General features: G+C 31.3%; 1 non-coding gene across 1 annotated transcript; it reads right to left on the bottom strand.

The window, feature by feature from the left end:
* Positions 1-11,276: 11,276 nt before the first annotated feature.
* Positions 11,277-11,383, bottom strand: LOC139873948 (small nucleolar RNA R71). Its single transcript, XR_011767657.1, has one exon. It is a non-coding gene; the product is annotated as a small nucleolar RNA R71 (small nucleolar RNA).
* Between the last annotated feature and the right edge of the window lie 2,310 nt (positions 11,384-13,693).

Here is a 13,693-nt window from a genome sequence, read left to right as displayed (position 1 = left end):
TGGCTTATTGGTTGCTTAAATACGCTTAGTAATTTACTAATGTACACTAGTTAGTCTTAGTGGACTTTCTACCTTATTGGACTTAAGCCCACCCTACTCTAGCTATTGGACTTTTAAGTTAGCCCAATTTTAATAAGTTTATGACGCATTAAGATGTAGGACAAAAACCCATTTAGGTGAGCCAGCATACTATTATTTTTGTTAACCATTGCCACATATGTTGCATGGGATCCCAACAATAAGCACCACCTTTAGACCACCGCTAAGCAAAAAGCAAAAAGTTGTCCCCTTGTCCCCCCCACCCCCCCCCCCCCCACAAAACCCATGGCCTACACCACTCACCACCATTATAAATACCAATCTTATTTCACCCATTTCACATTTGATCTCATTCATATTTTACACACACTTGCTCTCTAATTTTCTCTCTAGTCTTTCTCACACTAAAAATGTCAAGTTTTAAATTTTCTTCTTCTTCTTCTTCTCATAATCACGACATCAACATCATGTTTAGATCAAGCTTTTTAGCTTTTTGATCTTGTTATATCTTGTAGATTCAAACTTTGATTTGAATCCTTCAAGAAATTTAAAGATTCAAGCTTTCTAGCTTTGAATCTTCATTACTTTGTTGGATCTAAGTTTTCTAGCTTATGATCTCTTTATTTTATTAAAAAGATCAAAACTTGTGTTTATGATCTTCATGAAACTTGAAGATCTAGCCTTTTACTTTAAGGATCTTCAAGAACATAAAAGATTCAATCTTTCTAGCTTTGAATCTTCATTACTTTGATGGATCTAAGCTTTATAGCTTAAAATCACTTTGTTTTTGCTAAAAGATCAAAACTTGTGTTTATGATCTTCATGAAACTTGAAGATCTAGTTTCTTGCTTTAAAGATCTTCAAGAACATAAAAGATTCAAGCTTTCTAGCTTTGAAATCTCATAATTATTTGTTAAAGGATCCAAGCTCTCTAGCTTAGGGTTCCATTACTTTGATTGATCAAATTTATGTCTTGCTTGTTTGATTGAATCAAAGTTTGTAGCTTTAATCTTGAATAGAACTTGTATTTGTGTTAAGACTAAGAACATAATGCAACCTTGGTTCATCATCCATCTAAAACTCTTAAGTGAGTTGTATTACTTCTTAGTCTTGATATTGTGTGTTGATGGTTGAAACTTGATCAAAGTGATGCTAAAACATCAAAGATTTGTACACTTGAAGCTTACACGCATCAAGGATGAGAACCGTGATGAGCATCAAGCACCAAGAAACCCACCGGAGCACTTGTTTACTGTTTTTTGGGGTCTGATCATACTCCTGGGACTTCTGAAAAATTGAATTTCAGATAGTTCGTTTTGAGTAGATGACTTTTCATTTAAGACTCGCCTAAATCCAATATACGGTTTAGGATTTATAGCCTTCCGAAAATCACTACGCCTTTGTAACGATGTGCTGAAAATTTTGACCTACTCGCGCTTGAACCGTCGCCACGGTCAAACGACATCGAGTTAGGATCTGAAAATTGGACAGCGGTACAAAGACTCACATACGGAGCCTTGCCACTGACCACGCGTCTTTTCAGTTTGTTTAGAGTTCGTAACTGCTGTCCGAAGTCAACCTTTTGTTTCGATCTCTATTCTTGTTGAAAACTTACTTTATCTTTTACGAATGATGATGATGATGATGATACTTAAGACAATTTATTTACTTTAAAACCTTTTGGGACAATATACTGACTTAGTAACCTTTGACTTAGGTTGAGGACCTTTCGGACCGACTTACTACTTGCATACTTTTCAGTTCGACTTTTACCGCATTTATCACTGTGAGTTATAGCTCCCTTTCTACTTTACTATTTTTGGGACTGAGAATACATGCACTTTTTATGTTTTACTTACGTGACACGAGTACTTAAACTTTATATATGTGTGGGTTATATAACGACATAAACTTTCCCCTTAGCACGGTAATGTTTAACTATTGGTTTTTGAACCGATAGACGTGAATCTTAGATATGGATCCATAGGGTTTGACATCCCCACTCAGGCTAGTTGCGCTAGCATTTAACGAGTGTTTAATACTTCGAGAACATACGCACTCGCCAAGTGTACTTTTAGGGGGGTAATATATTATTTTTACGTTAAGTTAGTTACCGGGTGCCCATGGATAAGCATATACTTTTCATACTGTTTTGAAAACAAAATCTCGTAGTCTACATTATATCGTTAATTACAAAAACTATAGCTCACCAACATTCGTGTTGACTTTTTAGCATGTTTTATTCTCAGGTAATTAAGACGCTTATTGCTTCCTATGTAATAGACTGCTGTGTTAGACTTCCGCTGCATTGTTTAGAGATGTCTCAATCATGGAACTTTTATCTTGCATTCACAACTTATGTTATTTTAGAATAATGGCTTTGTAATGACCTTTGAGTCACGTACTTATGTTTATGCTTTCTATTCGTAGAAGCACGTTATCTTTTCATAAACTTTTGACGTTATCTTTTCATGAATGCAAAACTGGTTTTTAAACAGCATATAGTGTTTGACCTTGTAATGATCCTGTTGTTGATGATCCGTACACGATGATTTTGTACGGGGCGTCACAGTACGGATGCAGATCGGAACATGTATTGTTGTTTAAATGACTGTTTTCTAGTCGTTATGTTGTCCATTTATAAACTAAGTTTAACGACCCGTCCTAATCCATCTGGACGAATACATTACATTTGGTTACATCGCGAGGTACTTGACCTCTATATGATACATTTTACAAACATTGCATTCTTTTTTAAAAGACATAGTTTCATTACATCGAAAGTTGACGGCATGCATACCATTTCATAATATATCCAACTATAATTGACTTAATAATAATCTTGATGAACTCAACGACTCGAATGCAACGTCTGTTGAAATATGTCATGAATGAATCCAAGTAATATCTTTAAAATGAGCAAATGCACAACGGAAGATTTCTTTAATACCTGAGAACAAACATGCTTTCAAGTGTCAACCAAAAGGTTGGTGAGTTCATTAGTTTATCATAAACAATCATTTCCATTAATTTAATAGACCACAAGATTTTCATTTCGTTTCTCATAAACATCATCTCATATCAGGTATTTCGCAAACTGCATAAAGATAAAAAAAATCATTCATACGGTGAACGCTTGATAACCGTACTAACAGGATGCATATAGAATATCCCCATCATTCCGGGACTCTCATCGGACATGATAATCGAAGTACTAAAGCATTCGTAACCCGAATGGGACGTGTCAAGGTCCATAGATCTATCTTTAGTATTCGCGTCAATTAGGGGCCATTTCCCTAATTCTTAGGCTACCAAGCTAAAAAGGGGCATATTCGATTCGATAATCCAACCATAGAATGTAGTTTCGATTACTTGTGTCTATTTCGTAAAACATTTATAAAAGCAGCGCATGTATTCTCAGTCCCAAAAATATATATTGTAAAAGCATTTAAAAAGGGAGCAAATAAAACTCACAATACGATATTTTGTAGTAAAAATATGTATACGACGGAACTGAACAATGCAGGGTTGACCTCGGATTCACGAACCTATATCAATTGTATATCTATTAAAACATATAATGGGATTCACAATATTTCAGTTATTAATATCTATTTTTTATATATTTGTAATTATATAGAATTTATTCTAAATTTCATTTAAAAAAATATATACCTTATTTATATACAAATTTCTTATATTATATCTGTTTATTTTGTGTATATATCTAAAATAATTAATATCTTTATATTTAGTTATATTACTATATCTATGTATATTTAATTAGTATTAGGTTTAGAATTCAATGGTTTATTATATGTAAGTATTAAAAAAAATGTTAATATGTTTGATATATAGTTGATAATAATGATTCACTAATAGTATAAGTAGAGTATAAGTATATTCTATGTACAAGATTTTTATCTGTTAAAAATGATAATTTGATAATAATGATTCACTAATAGTAATATTGTCAATAAAAATAATGATATTGTTAATAATGATACTTATGTTAATAATAATACTACTAATAATTATAGAAATGGTACTAATATTAATATAAATAAAAAAGTAATAATAATTTGTATCATTTTCATAATGCTATTTATATCCAATAATAATTATAGTTCCAATAATAATAATAATAATAATAATAATAAATATTTTTGATATGATAACTACCTCAAGAGAAGCTTTTAAAAAAATATTGTCGCGAACCGGACTCGAACCCGTGACCTCCCGGATACCCTCTAACACCCATAACCATTCGATCCAGCCAGCTTTTTCTGATTTATTCTCAACACAATTTTATCTAAAACGTTTTTATTTTCTGTTTATGCTTCTTCTTCGCCTTCACCATAATAAGTCGACCAGAGATTTTCAAGACCAAAATAACAAAATTGTGGTTTCATCTAATACTTGTAAACCGATGAAGAACTAGAGGTATTGTTCTTGAATGATTAGAAAACGAAAATAAAATTTGTATATTACTGCTACTGCCGTCGCATATGAAAGAAAAAAAAATTGATTTCAGTTTGGAGCTCGTTTTGGATAATCTTCATAACATGAAATAGGTTTTAAATCATCCATAGAAACTTATGTAATCATCAATTTAACTGAAAACATCACCTTGAATTCGAATTTAATCGATGAACAATCTTTGACTTTTTAAGATAAAAACTTTGACTTGAAAATTAGAATCCAATTTGAGGAATTGGATCTTGAAACTTTACAGGCAATTTAGATAGGTGATTCCTAACAACATAGCATTTATAACTTTTGAAATTTGTTAAGAGATCAAGTTTTTTTGAAAAAAAAATATCAATACAGAGTAATACGAGCTGTTATTTTTATTTGGGCTCCAAATTCAGTAAATTGAGTTATCTGAAATTTTATTTGATAATGATGAAGAGAGAACTAAATTATTTACCTCATATCATTGAATGATTTGTTTGTCAAATACAGATAGCAGCTCGACATGATATATTTCACAAGGACATAAATAAATTAAAAAAAATAAAGTCGAATAGATGGCTAACAGAATTTAACTTCATCTATGATTTACATTTGATTCTGGTAACGTATTAGAGACAAGAATTAAAAAGGTTGATCGTGATGGGTAACCTCATGAACGAAACCTTCTTTTTGCTTTCTAATTCATATTCAATTTCTATAAATAATTAAGTATTATATATAAATATTGATTCCTAATAATGTTAATAATAATTATATTATAATAATAATGATAAATAATAATAATACTGATAATAAATAATAATTATAATAATTATTATAAAGGTGTTAATAATAACATTTTTAATGATAATAATAATGAGTTGTATTATTTTTATAGCAATACATATAATAATAATAATAATGACTTTATTAATTATAACATCATAATATAAATCATAATTTCACTACTAGTTATATTAATAATGTTATTAATAATGATAACAATATTATTAGTAATAATAATATTATAACAAATTAAATGTATCATTTCATATATATATATATATATATATATGGTACATTGGAAATAATAATTTATCTAATACGAGTTTTAATATTAACATTATTAATTTTGATGATAATAACAAATTTTATTTTAGACTTGTAATTACATTTGATATGTTAATATCACAATTTATCAATTATATCTTAGTTACTAATTATGTGATAGGTAATTGAATATCTATACTCTATACACATATTGTAATATATAAAAATCAAATATATTTATATACAGATTCTTTTTAAATTACAACATAATTATTTTATACTTATCTTACCTTTTTAATTCAAATGTTTAAATCCTATTTTATTATTTTTTAATTATCATATATACTTACATTTATATATATGTATATATAAATTTAATTACATATTTATTTTCAAATAAATTATTTGTGAATCATCGGGAATGGTCAAAGGTCAATTGCATTCATGAAAAAAAAATCAAACATTTTGGAACTCGGTTTAATTGACTTTGCTTATCGTGTCAGAATCTTATAAGGATTAAAGTTTAAATTTGGTCGGAAATCTCCGGGTCGTCACAGTACCTACCCGTTAAAGAAATTTCATTCCGAAATTTGATTGGGATGGTCATGGTTGACAATAAGTATGTTTTCATGACGCATATGAATTGATAAATAGAATTTTATCATCGTTAAGTAGTATAAATAATACAATTCGATTACTCGAAGCGTATGAGTAAAGCTATCACGAAATTGTGAAATGAGAAAATAAAGATTCTTATTAACTATTGACGTAGTCACTGTTGAATTCCGGAATTCAAGGGATTTAAGAAAATTTTCGAAATCTAAAAGATTTGATCCTTCGGTGAATAAGGAAATTAAGATCTCTATAATTAAATACGGTGATTTGCTTTGATTACTCTGTCTGATATTTCTATTATATATTAAACTTTTTCCGTTCCATAACTTTTACCTCTCCTATACTCAATTCCCAAATTCAAAAGATTGTGAAAATGCTTGATCCAGTTCTAATCATTGTCCTTACCCTGACTATCGCAACAATCATCCTCCTTTTTCAACTTCCACCGGAGGAATCTGTTTACTTCTACTTTGCCCTTGGGGTTATAGTGTTTTTAATTCTCCCGTGTCTTTATGTTGCGATAAACATTGACATACACGGTTTGTAATTTATGTGTTGTTATCGGGCTTCATATCCTCCTTTATATTTCGAAGCTCCATGCTTTTGTTTTCTCTTCCCGACTTTAAATCAAGCGAATAATGGTCCAGAATTCGTAGGTATGAAGTTTTGAATGAACACAACTAATGTTCTAAGAGAGAGATTGTAATAGCACTATCTTGATTGGTTAAATTGCCAGAATTCAAGAGAAAAGATAGAACTATCAGAAAATATGTTCTTGATGTGTTTATAGATTAGATAGAATGTAAGAGTCGTGTAACATGGCACATGATGACTGTAGGGTCTGTAAATCATCACTTTCCATTTAGAAACTCAGCATGACTTACTGTAATATAATCACGTTGATCAAGTGTCATTATATTATACTAACTCATGCATCAGTTTTTAACACTACTTCAAAACATTCATAATTTAAATTCGAATTTTTCAGAATTTTGGAAACTAAAATAGTTTCTTTTCTGATGTAACACTGATATTGAGAAAAGATAAATGATTTCAGATAAGAATAGTTATGAAAATATCTTCAGAAATATCGAGGATATTTATAATGAAAGATACAATGATTTCTTAGAATTTCTAATATTGAAGGATGATGAAAAAGATTTATCCGTAAAAGTGTAGAGTTAGAAGCAAGATATTCGTTAATAACTTCAGCAGATACTGAATCATTTGGATTCTTTGAAGGCAAGTTTAGTATTTGAGATTTGCCCACAGCCTCCTTCATGAATTGCTCAATCCATTTTTCAGTTTCAAACTTTTTCTGAGCTTTGCCAACACACTTATTCTTTATCACCAAACATTTGACTGTTACGGTTGTCTACAATTTTTGCTGCTTCATTCAGCTTTTTCAACATTCCGAATATTGATTCACAGACTGGATGCTTTTTCGAATTTCAGAATGGAAGATCATAATTCTAAAAGATAAATGTTATCTGTGTACATATAACTGTTGATGTAGACATGCTGCGAGATTTCAAAATACTAATTGCTGATTCTCGGTAATTGGTATGGCAATTCTCGTTACAAGATGCGAATGAGTATAAGATAAGACTTCAATAGATAAATATGGTAATTTGTCGGAGAGATTTAAGCCAAGGAGCCACGAGGTTGCTGGTACGTCTGCTGGTAATATGGTGGAATATAAAAGGTTTCCCGGTAACAATAACAGAGCACGCATATATATCAAGGTTATAATAAGGTTGTTTCGAACAAAAAGTCGAAGTTGACTTGCTGGAGCTGTGATAAAACTGGCTATCTCGAACGGGAGTTGCAAAGTTATTTTCAGTAATAATAACGCTAAAGGAATTAGTACAGCTACGTGTCAAACGTTTACTCAGTTTCCGAGAGTTTTTCAGGTGCATAACTATATACATAAATCTTTCTTTCCAGAGATGTAGTGCGGTTGGTTCATCTTCTCGATTGAGGTGTTTTCAAGAATCATGAAAGGTTTGAACGCAGATTGTAATTGTCAAGATACAAATGAGGTTTAAGATGAAATCAAGTGGCAAACTTGAAGAAATGTTTAGTTTCATATGTTATAATTAATATTTTAATTCATTTTAATTGTCCAACGTTGGTAGTCCACAGTCGATAGTCCACTGTTAGTAATTCAATAATTCATATGTAGTTTAATATATAATATTCGAATTAATTAATACGTATCGTGAACCATTGTATACATATAATATAAAGATTTACAATTGGATGTAATTATAAATAACCACATACACTCGATCGGACACGATGGGTGGGATATTTATAAGTACTAATAATCGTTCATTTAAGCGAACACGGGAATGGATTAATAGTCAATGGACTCATTAAAACAGGGGTGGATTACATGCAAGGACACTTGGTGTAATTGATAATAAAGTATTAAAACCTTGGATTGCACGCAGTCGATAACCTGGTGTAATCATTAACAATGTATTAAACCTTATTATAGTTTAAGTCCCTAATTAGTTGGAATATTTAACTTCAGATATAAGGATAATTTGACGAGGACACTCGCACTTTATATTTATGATTGATGGACTGTTATGGACAAAAACCAGATGGACATATCGAATAATCCAGGACAAAGGACAATTAACCCATGGTAATAAATTAAAATCAACACGTCAAACATCATGATTACGGAAGTTTAAATAAGCATAATTTCTTTATTTTATATCTCATCGTACTTTTATTTACTGTCATTTTATTTATTGCATTTTTATTTATCGCACTTTTTAATTATCGTACTTTTTAATTATCGCAATTTTATTTACCGACATTTTATTTATCACACTTTAATTTATCGCATTTTAATTATCGTCATTTACTTTATGCTTTAAATTAAGTTATATTTATTTTTAATATTTTACATTAGGTTTTAACTGCGACTTAAGACATAAATACGACAAACCGGTCATTAAACGGTAAAAACCCCCTTTTATAATAATAATACTACTTAGTTTTAAAAATATAGCGTTAAACTTGGCTAGTTTCCTGTGGACGAACCGGACTTACTAAAAACTACACTACTCTACGATTAGGTACAATGCCTATAAGTGTTGTAGCAAGGTTTAAGTATATAACATCTATATAAATAAATAAAACTTGTGTAAATTGTATCGTATTTCGTAGTAAAATATAATATTATTTCGTACAACTCCGCTCGCACATCAAGTTTTTGGCGCCGCTGCCGGGGAACTCGGCGAAACGCTATATTTTTACGCTATATTTTAGTAAAACTATATTTTTGTAAAAATATATTATTTCTTATTTCATAAAATATTTTGTATTTATAATAAGTGTTAAAAATAATAATAAAAAATATAAAAATATAAATATTTTTAAGATTTCGTTTAAAATATATAAAATTAAAAAGTATTTTTATTTTATTTTTAGTTTTTTTTAAATATAACAGAAGACTCATGCGATCGCATGGCGTCATAACAGAAGACTCATGCGATCGCATGAGCTTGTCTGACAGGTCTGATCCCAGAGCTGGTACGGTTTAGGGTTTAAATTATTTATTATTATTATTATTAACCTAATTAGGGTTAATTATTTTATTAATTAGTTTTAGTTTTATTTAATTTGTATTTTTAAGTTATAATTAGTTTTATTAAATATATAAACTTAACTTTTATAAAATAATAATATAAAAATAATATTTTTATAAAAATAAGTAATATTATCATTTTTATTTCTTTTTATAAATTGTATATTTTAATCGTTTAATTCGTAATTTGTATATTTTTCATTCGTAATTAGTTTTAAGATTAGTATTTTGCCGTAGTTAATTTTTATTTCTAGATTTTAAGACTTTTCCGTAAAATTCCTTAAGTGCTTTTTCTTTAGATTAAGATTTAGGCGCTTTAGAATTTTGCGACGTCGTTTATATATTCTAGTACCTTTTAAGTTATTGCCGTTTTGGATATAGATTTCCTTTTAAGCTTTAATACCTTTAGGCGCAACTTTTTAGATTTAGTTTTTAGACTTTTAAGTTTCGACGTTTTTCTTTCTTATTTTTATTTTTCGACCTTTTATTTTTCGACGTTTTTCGACGCGCTCTTTTTCTTTCTTATTTCTCGACGCTCTAGTTTTTAGGACATCGAATTTTCTATTTCTTCTCTAAAATTTCAAAACGAAAAATTATTTTAAGCGGTTAAATTGATAGACATCCAAAATTTTCTGGTTCGTAGTAATAGTTGGATTTGTTAGTGGCGAGTTGTGGGCTTCCGATTTAAAGGGTCCTGGCTTCTTGCTGCATCTATTGGCTATTCGAAACGTAGGCAAAATCAGAAAAGTCTATTAATTTGATAACTTATATAATTTTTATCTTTATAACTAATAGGATATTCAGTGAATGCACCGAATAAAACGTTCACCACCTTTCATACGTTCACCACCTGTAACTCGATCAAGACATCTAGCTAATATAATCGCCGTTGATTTTTCTTTAGAATCATCATCTAGTCGAACAAGTTCTCCAACTCAAATTTCCGATAATCCATTTTTTTGAACCCGATTTCACAATTGAGAACCCGGAGGATATTCAAGGACAATTTAGAGATCCTGAACCACTAATCATTCCTCCTGAACCACAAATCATTCAACTAGAGATTGTCGAGGAAGAAACCATTAAAGCAAAATCCTCTAGTGATTCAGATTCAACAATTTCAAATATGGAAATAACGGAACCTCTAAGTATGGAAGACCAAATGAGAGCCACACGCACGGGCCAAGGTCACGCCATTATTAAGCCAGACATTAATGCGCCAGATTATGAAATCAAAGGACAAATCCTACACATGGTAACTAATCAATGCCAATATAGTGGTACGCCAAAAGAAGATCCAAACAAACATCTTCGAACCTTTAATAGGGTCTGTACTCTATTCAAAATCAGAGAGGTTGAGGATGAACAAATCTATCTCATGTTGTTTCCCTAGACTTTAAAGGGAGAAGCCAAAGATTGGTTAGAATCGTTACCTGAAGGGGTGATTGACACATGGGATGTTTTAGTTGAGAAATTTCTTAAAAGATTCTTTCCGGCATCTAAAGCCGTGAGACTTCAAGGAGAAATTGTTACGTTCACGCAAAATCCAAATGAAACATTATATGAGGCATGGACAAGATTCAGAAAGTTGTTGAGAGGATGTCCTCAGCACGGTTTAGACACTTATCAAATAGTACAAATATTCTACCAAGGATGTGATGTTGCTACACGAAAAGACATCGACACAGCAGCTGGTGGTTCCATTATGAAGAAAACCGCAACTGAAGCTCACAAAATCATTGATAACACAGCCTCCCACTCACATGAGTGGCATCAGGAAAAAGATATTTTTCGTTCATCTAAAGTGGCTAGAGCCGATTCTAGCAATGACTTTGATTCCGTTTCTGCAAAAATAGATGCTTTCGAGAGATGAATGGAAAAGATGACTAAAGATATTCACACAATACGAATCAGTTGTGAGCAATGCGGTGGACCACACTTAACGAAAGATTGTCACATCGAGCAAACAATGGAACAACGTGAGAATGTTTCCTATATGAACCAAAGGTCGAGAAATAATTATCAAAATAATTATCAACCGCCAAGGCCAAACTTTAATCAAAATCAAAACATTCTTTACAATCCAAATGGACTAAACAATAACTCGTATAACCAACAAGGTCCGAATAACCAACCAACTCAAAACAACACTTTCAATCAACAAAGACCTGGCTTATATAAACCACCACAACAAACCGAAGGGAAAAAGTCAAATCTGGAAAAAATGATGGCAAAGCTAATGGAATCTCAAACACAATTTATTACATCTCAAACCCAAACAAATGAGAGGTTTGATCAGTCATTAAGAACTCAACAAGCTTCCATTTTGAATCTAGAAAAACACGTAGGTACTCTTGCTAGCATGATGAGTGAGAGGGAACAAGGAAAGCTACCTAGTAATACTGAAGTAAATCCTCGGAATGAGAATGTTAATATGGTTTCAATAAATTTTGAAAAACCATCTCCAGAAGATGGGAAGGTTTTCGATGTGAGTAACAATGAAGAAGTTACACCACCACCACCACCCGAGTATGTAAAGCCAGTGGTGGCACCATACAGACCACCCATCCCGTTTCCAAGAAAAGGAGTTGAGTATGAGCAAGTGATAGGTAATAAAGTTTGTGATACCTCTGGAAAGAAGAAGAAGAATAAGAAAGTGCAAGAAACAAAAATCGTAAAAGTAAACCAAGTGAAGACAGTTCCACCAAAACCTCCACCCAGGTTGGGTGATCCGGGGGAATTTATTGTTCCTTGTCTACTTAGTGATTGTGTCATGTATGATGCACTAGCAGATTTAGGTGCGAGTGTGAGTGTTATGCCTCTTTCATTATATAAGAGATTAGGAGTAGGTGAGTTAAGTCCAACAGAAATGAGTGTTTGAATTTTTGATCAAACCATTAAGCACCCAGTTGGAATTGCTGACGACCTACCCGTTCAAGTAGGTAATTTAACCTTTTTAGTTGAATTTATTGTCATTGACATAGAAGAGGACCCAAACATTCCTATAATTTTAGGTCGACCATTCTTAGCATCTACCGGGGCATTATTTGATGTAAGGGAGGGTAGAATGACACTTAGTAATAATGAAAAATCGATCACCTTTGTGAGTCAAAAGTCTAAATCTACACTAACCAAAACAGTTGAACCAACAAAAATGATTGGTAAGAAGCATATTGTTTTACCAACTCCAACGGTAGTGCTTAACAATAATAAAACGCCTAAGTGTGGGGAAGATGAAGTAACACCTAATGATGACCTGATAACAAAGAACCCCGTTGTTGATAAGAAATTAAATGACACCGTTATTAACAGTTCAATGAAGAAACTTATTAAACGGATTCGCGATGCCAGAACCAAGGGGAACTTTAAGTTATGTAACCGGTTAGTATCCAATCTATCGACTAAAGAAAAGGCAAAACTAGTTGAAATTGTGGATATTACACAGGAATCCGACCAATGGCTTAAAGCAAAAGTCACAGATATGCAAGTTGATTATGGTCCAAGAAAAATTGACAATGAAGTTAATCACAAATTCGACACCACAGCTACCTAAGTGTGGGGAGATTCGAATGTTCTAAAGAGAAAACGTTGACTAGAGTTAGTTGTTCTGTTCTCGTGTAGTTTCGAGAATGGAATCCGATTGGTCTTTTCCACTAGTAGACACTAAAGAACTAGTTTTCTCCCCTCATTCTGAATTTTTGTTTTATAGGTTTTGTATGAAATTAATATGCTTTTTAAATTTAAGTTTTGTGTGAATTTAAAAACAAAATTTACTTTATTTCATTAAGTTTAAAAAATGATTTCTAAAATTCATCGTAAGTTGAAGACTAGGTCATGGAACCGAAATTGCTTTACCCGAGGGCGGGGCGAAAAATTTTGTTATCATTATTTTTAATTTTATTGATCTAAAGTATACCAAAAAAATTA

This window comes from Rutidosis leptorrhynchoides, chromosome 10 (assembly GCF_046630445.1).
Source record: "Rutidosis leptorrhynchoides isolate AG116_Rl617_1_P2 chromosome 10, CSIRO_AGI_Rlap_v1, whole genome shotgun sequence".
Lineage (NCBI taxonomy): Eukaryota > Viridiplantae > Streptophyta > Magnoliopsida > Asterales > Asteraceae > Rutidosis > Rutidosis leptorrhynchoides.
This window is presented reverse-complemented; position numbering and strand designations above follow the sequence as displayed.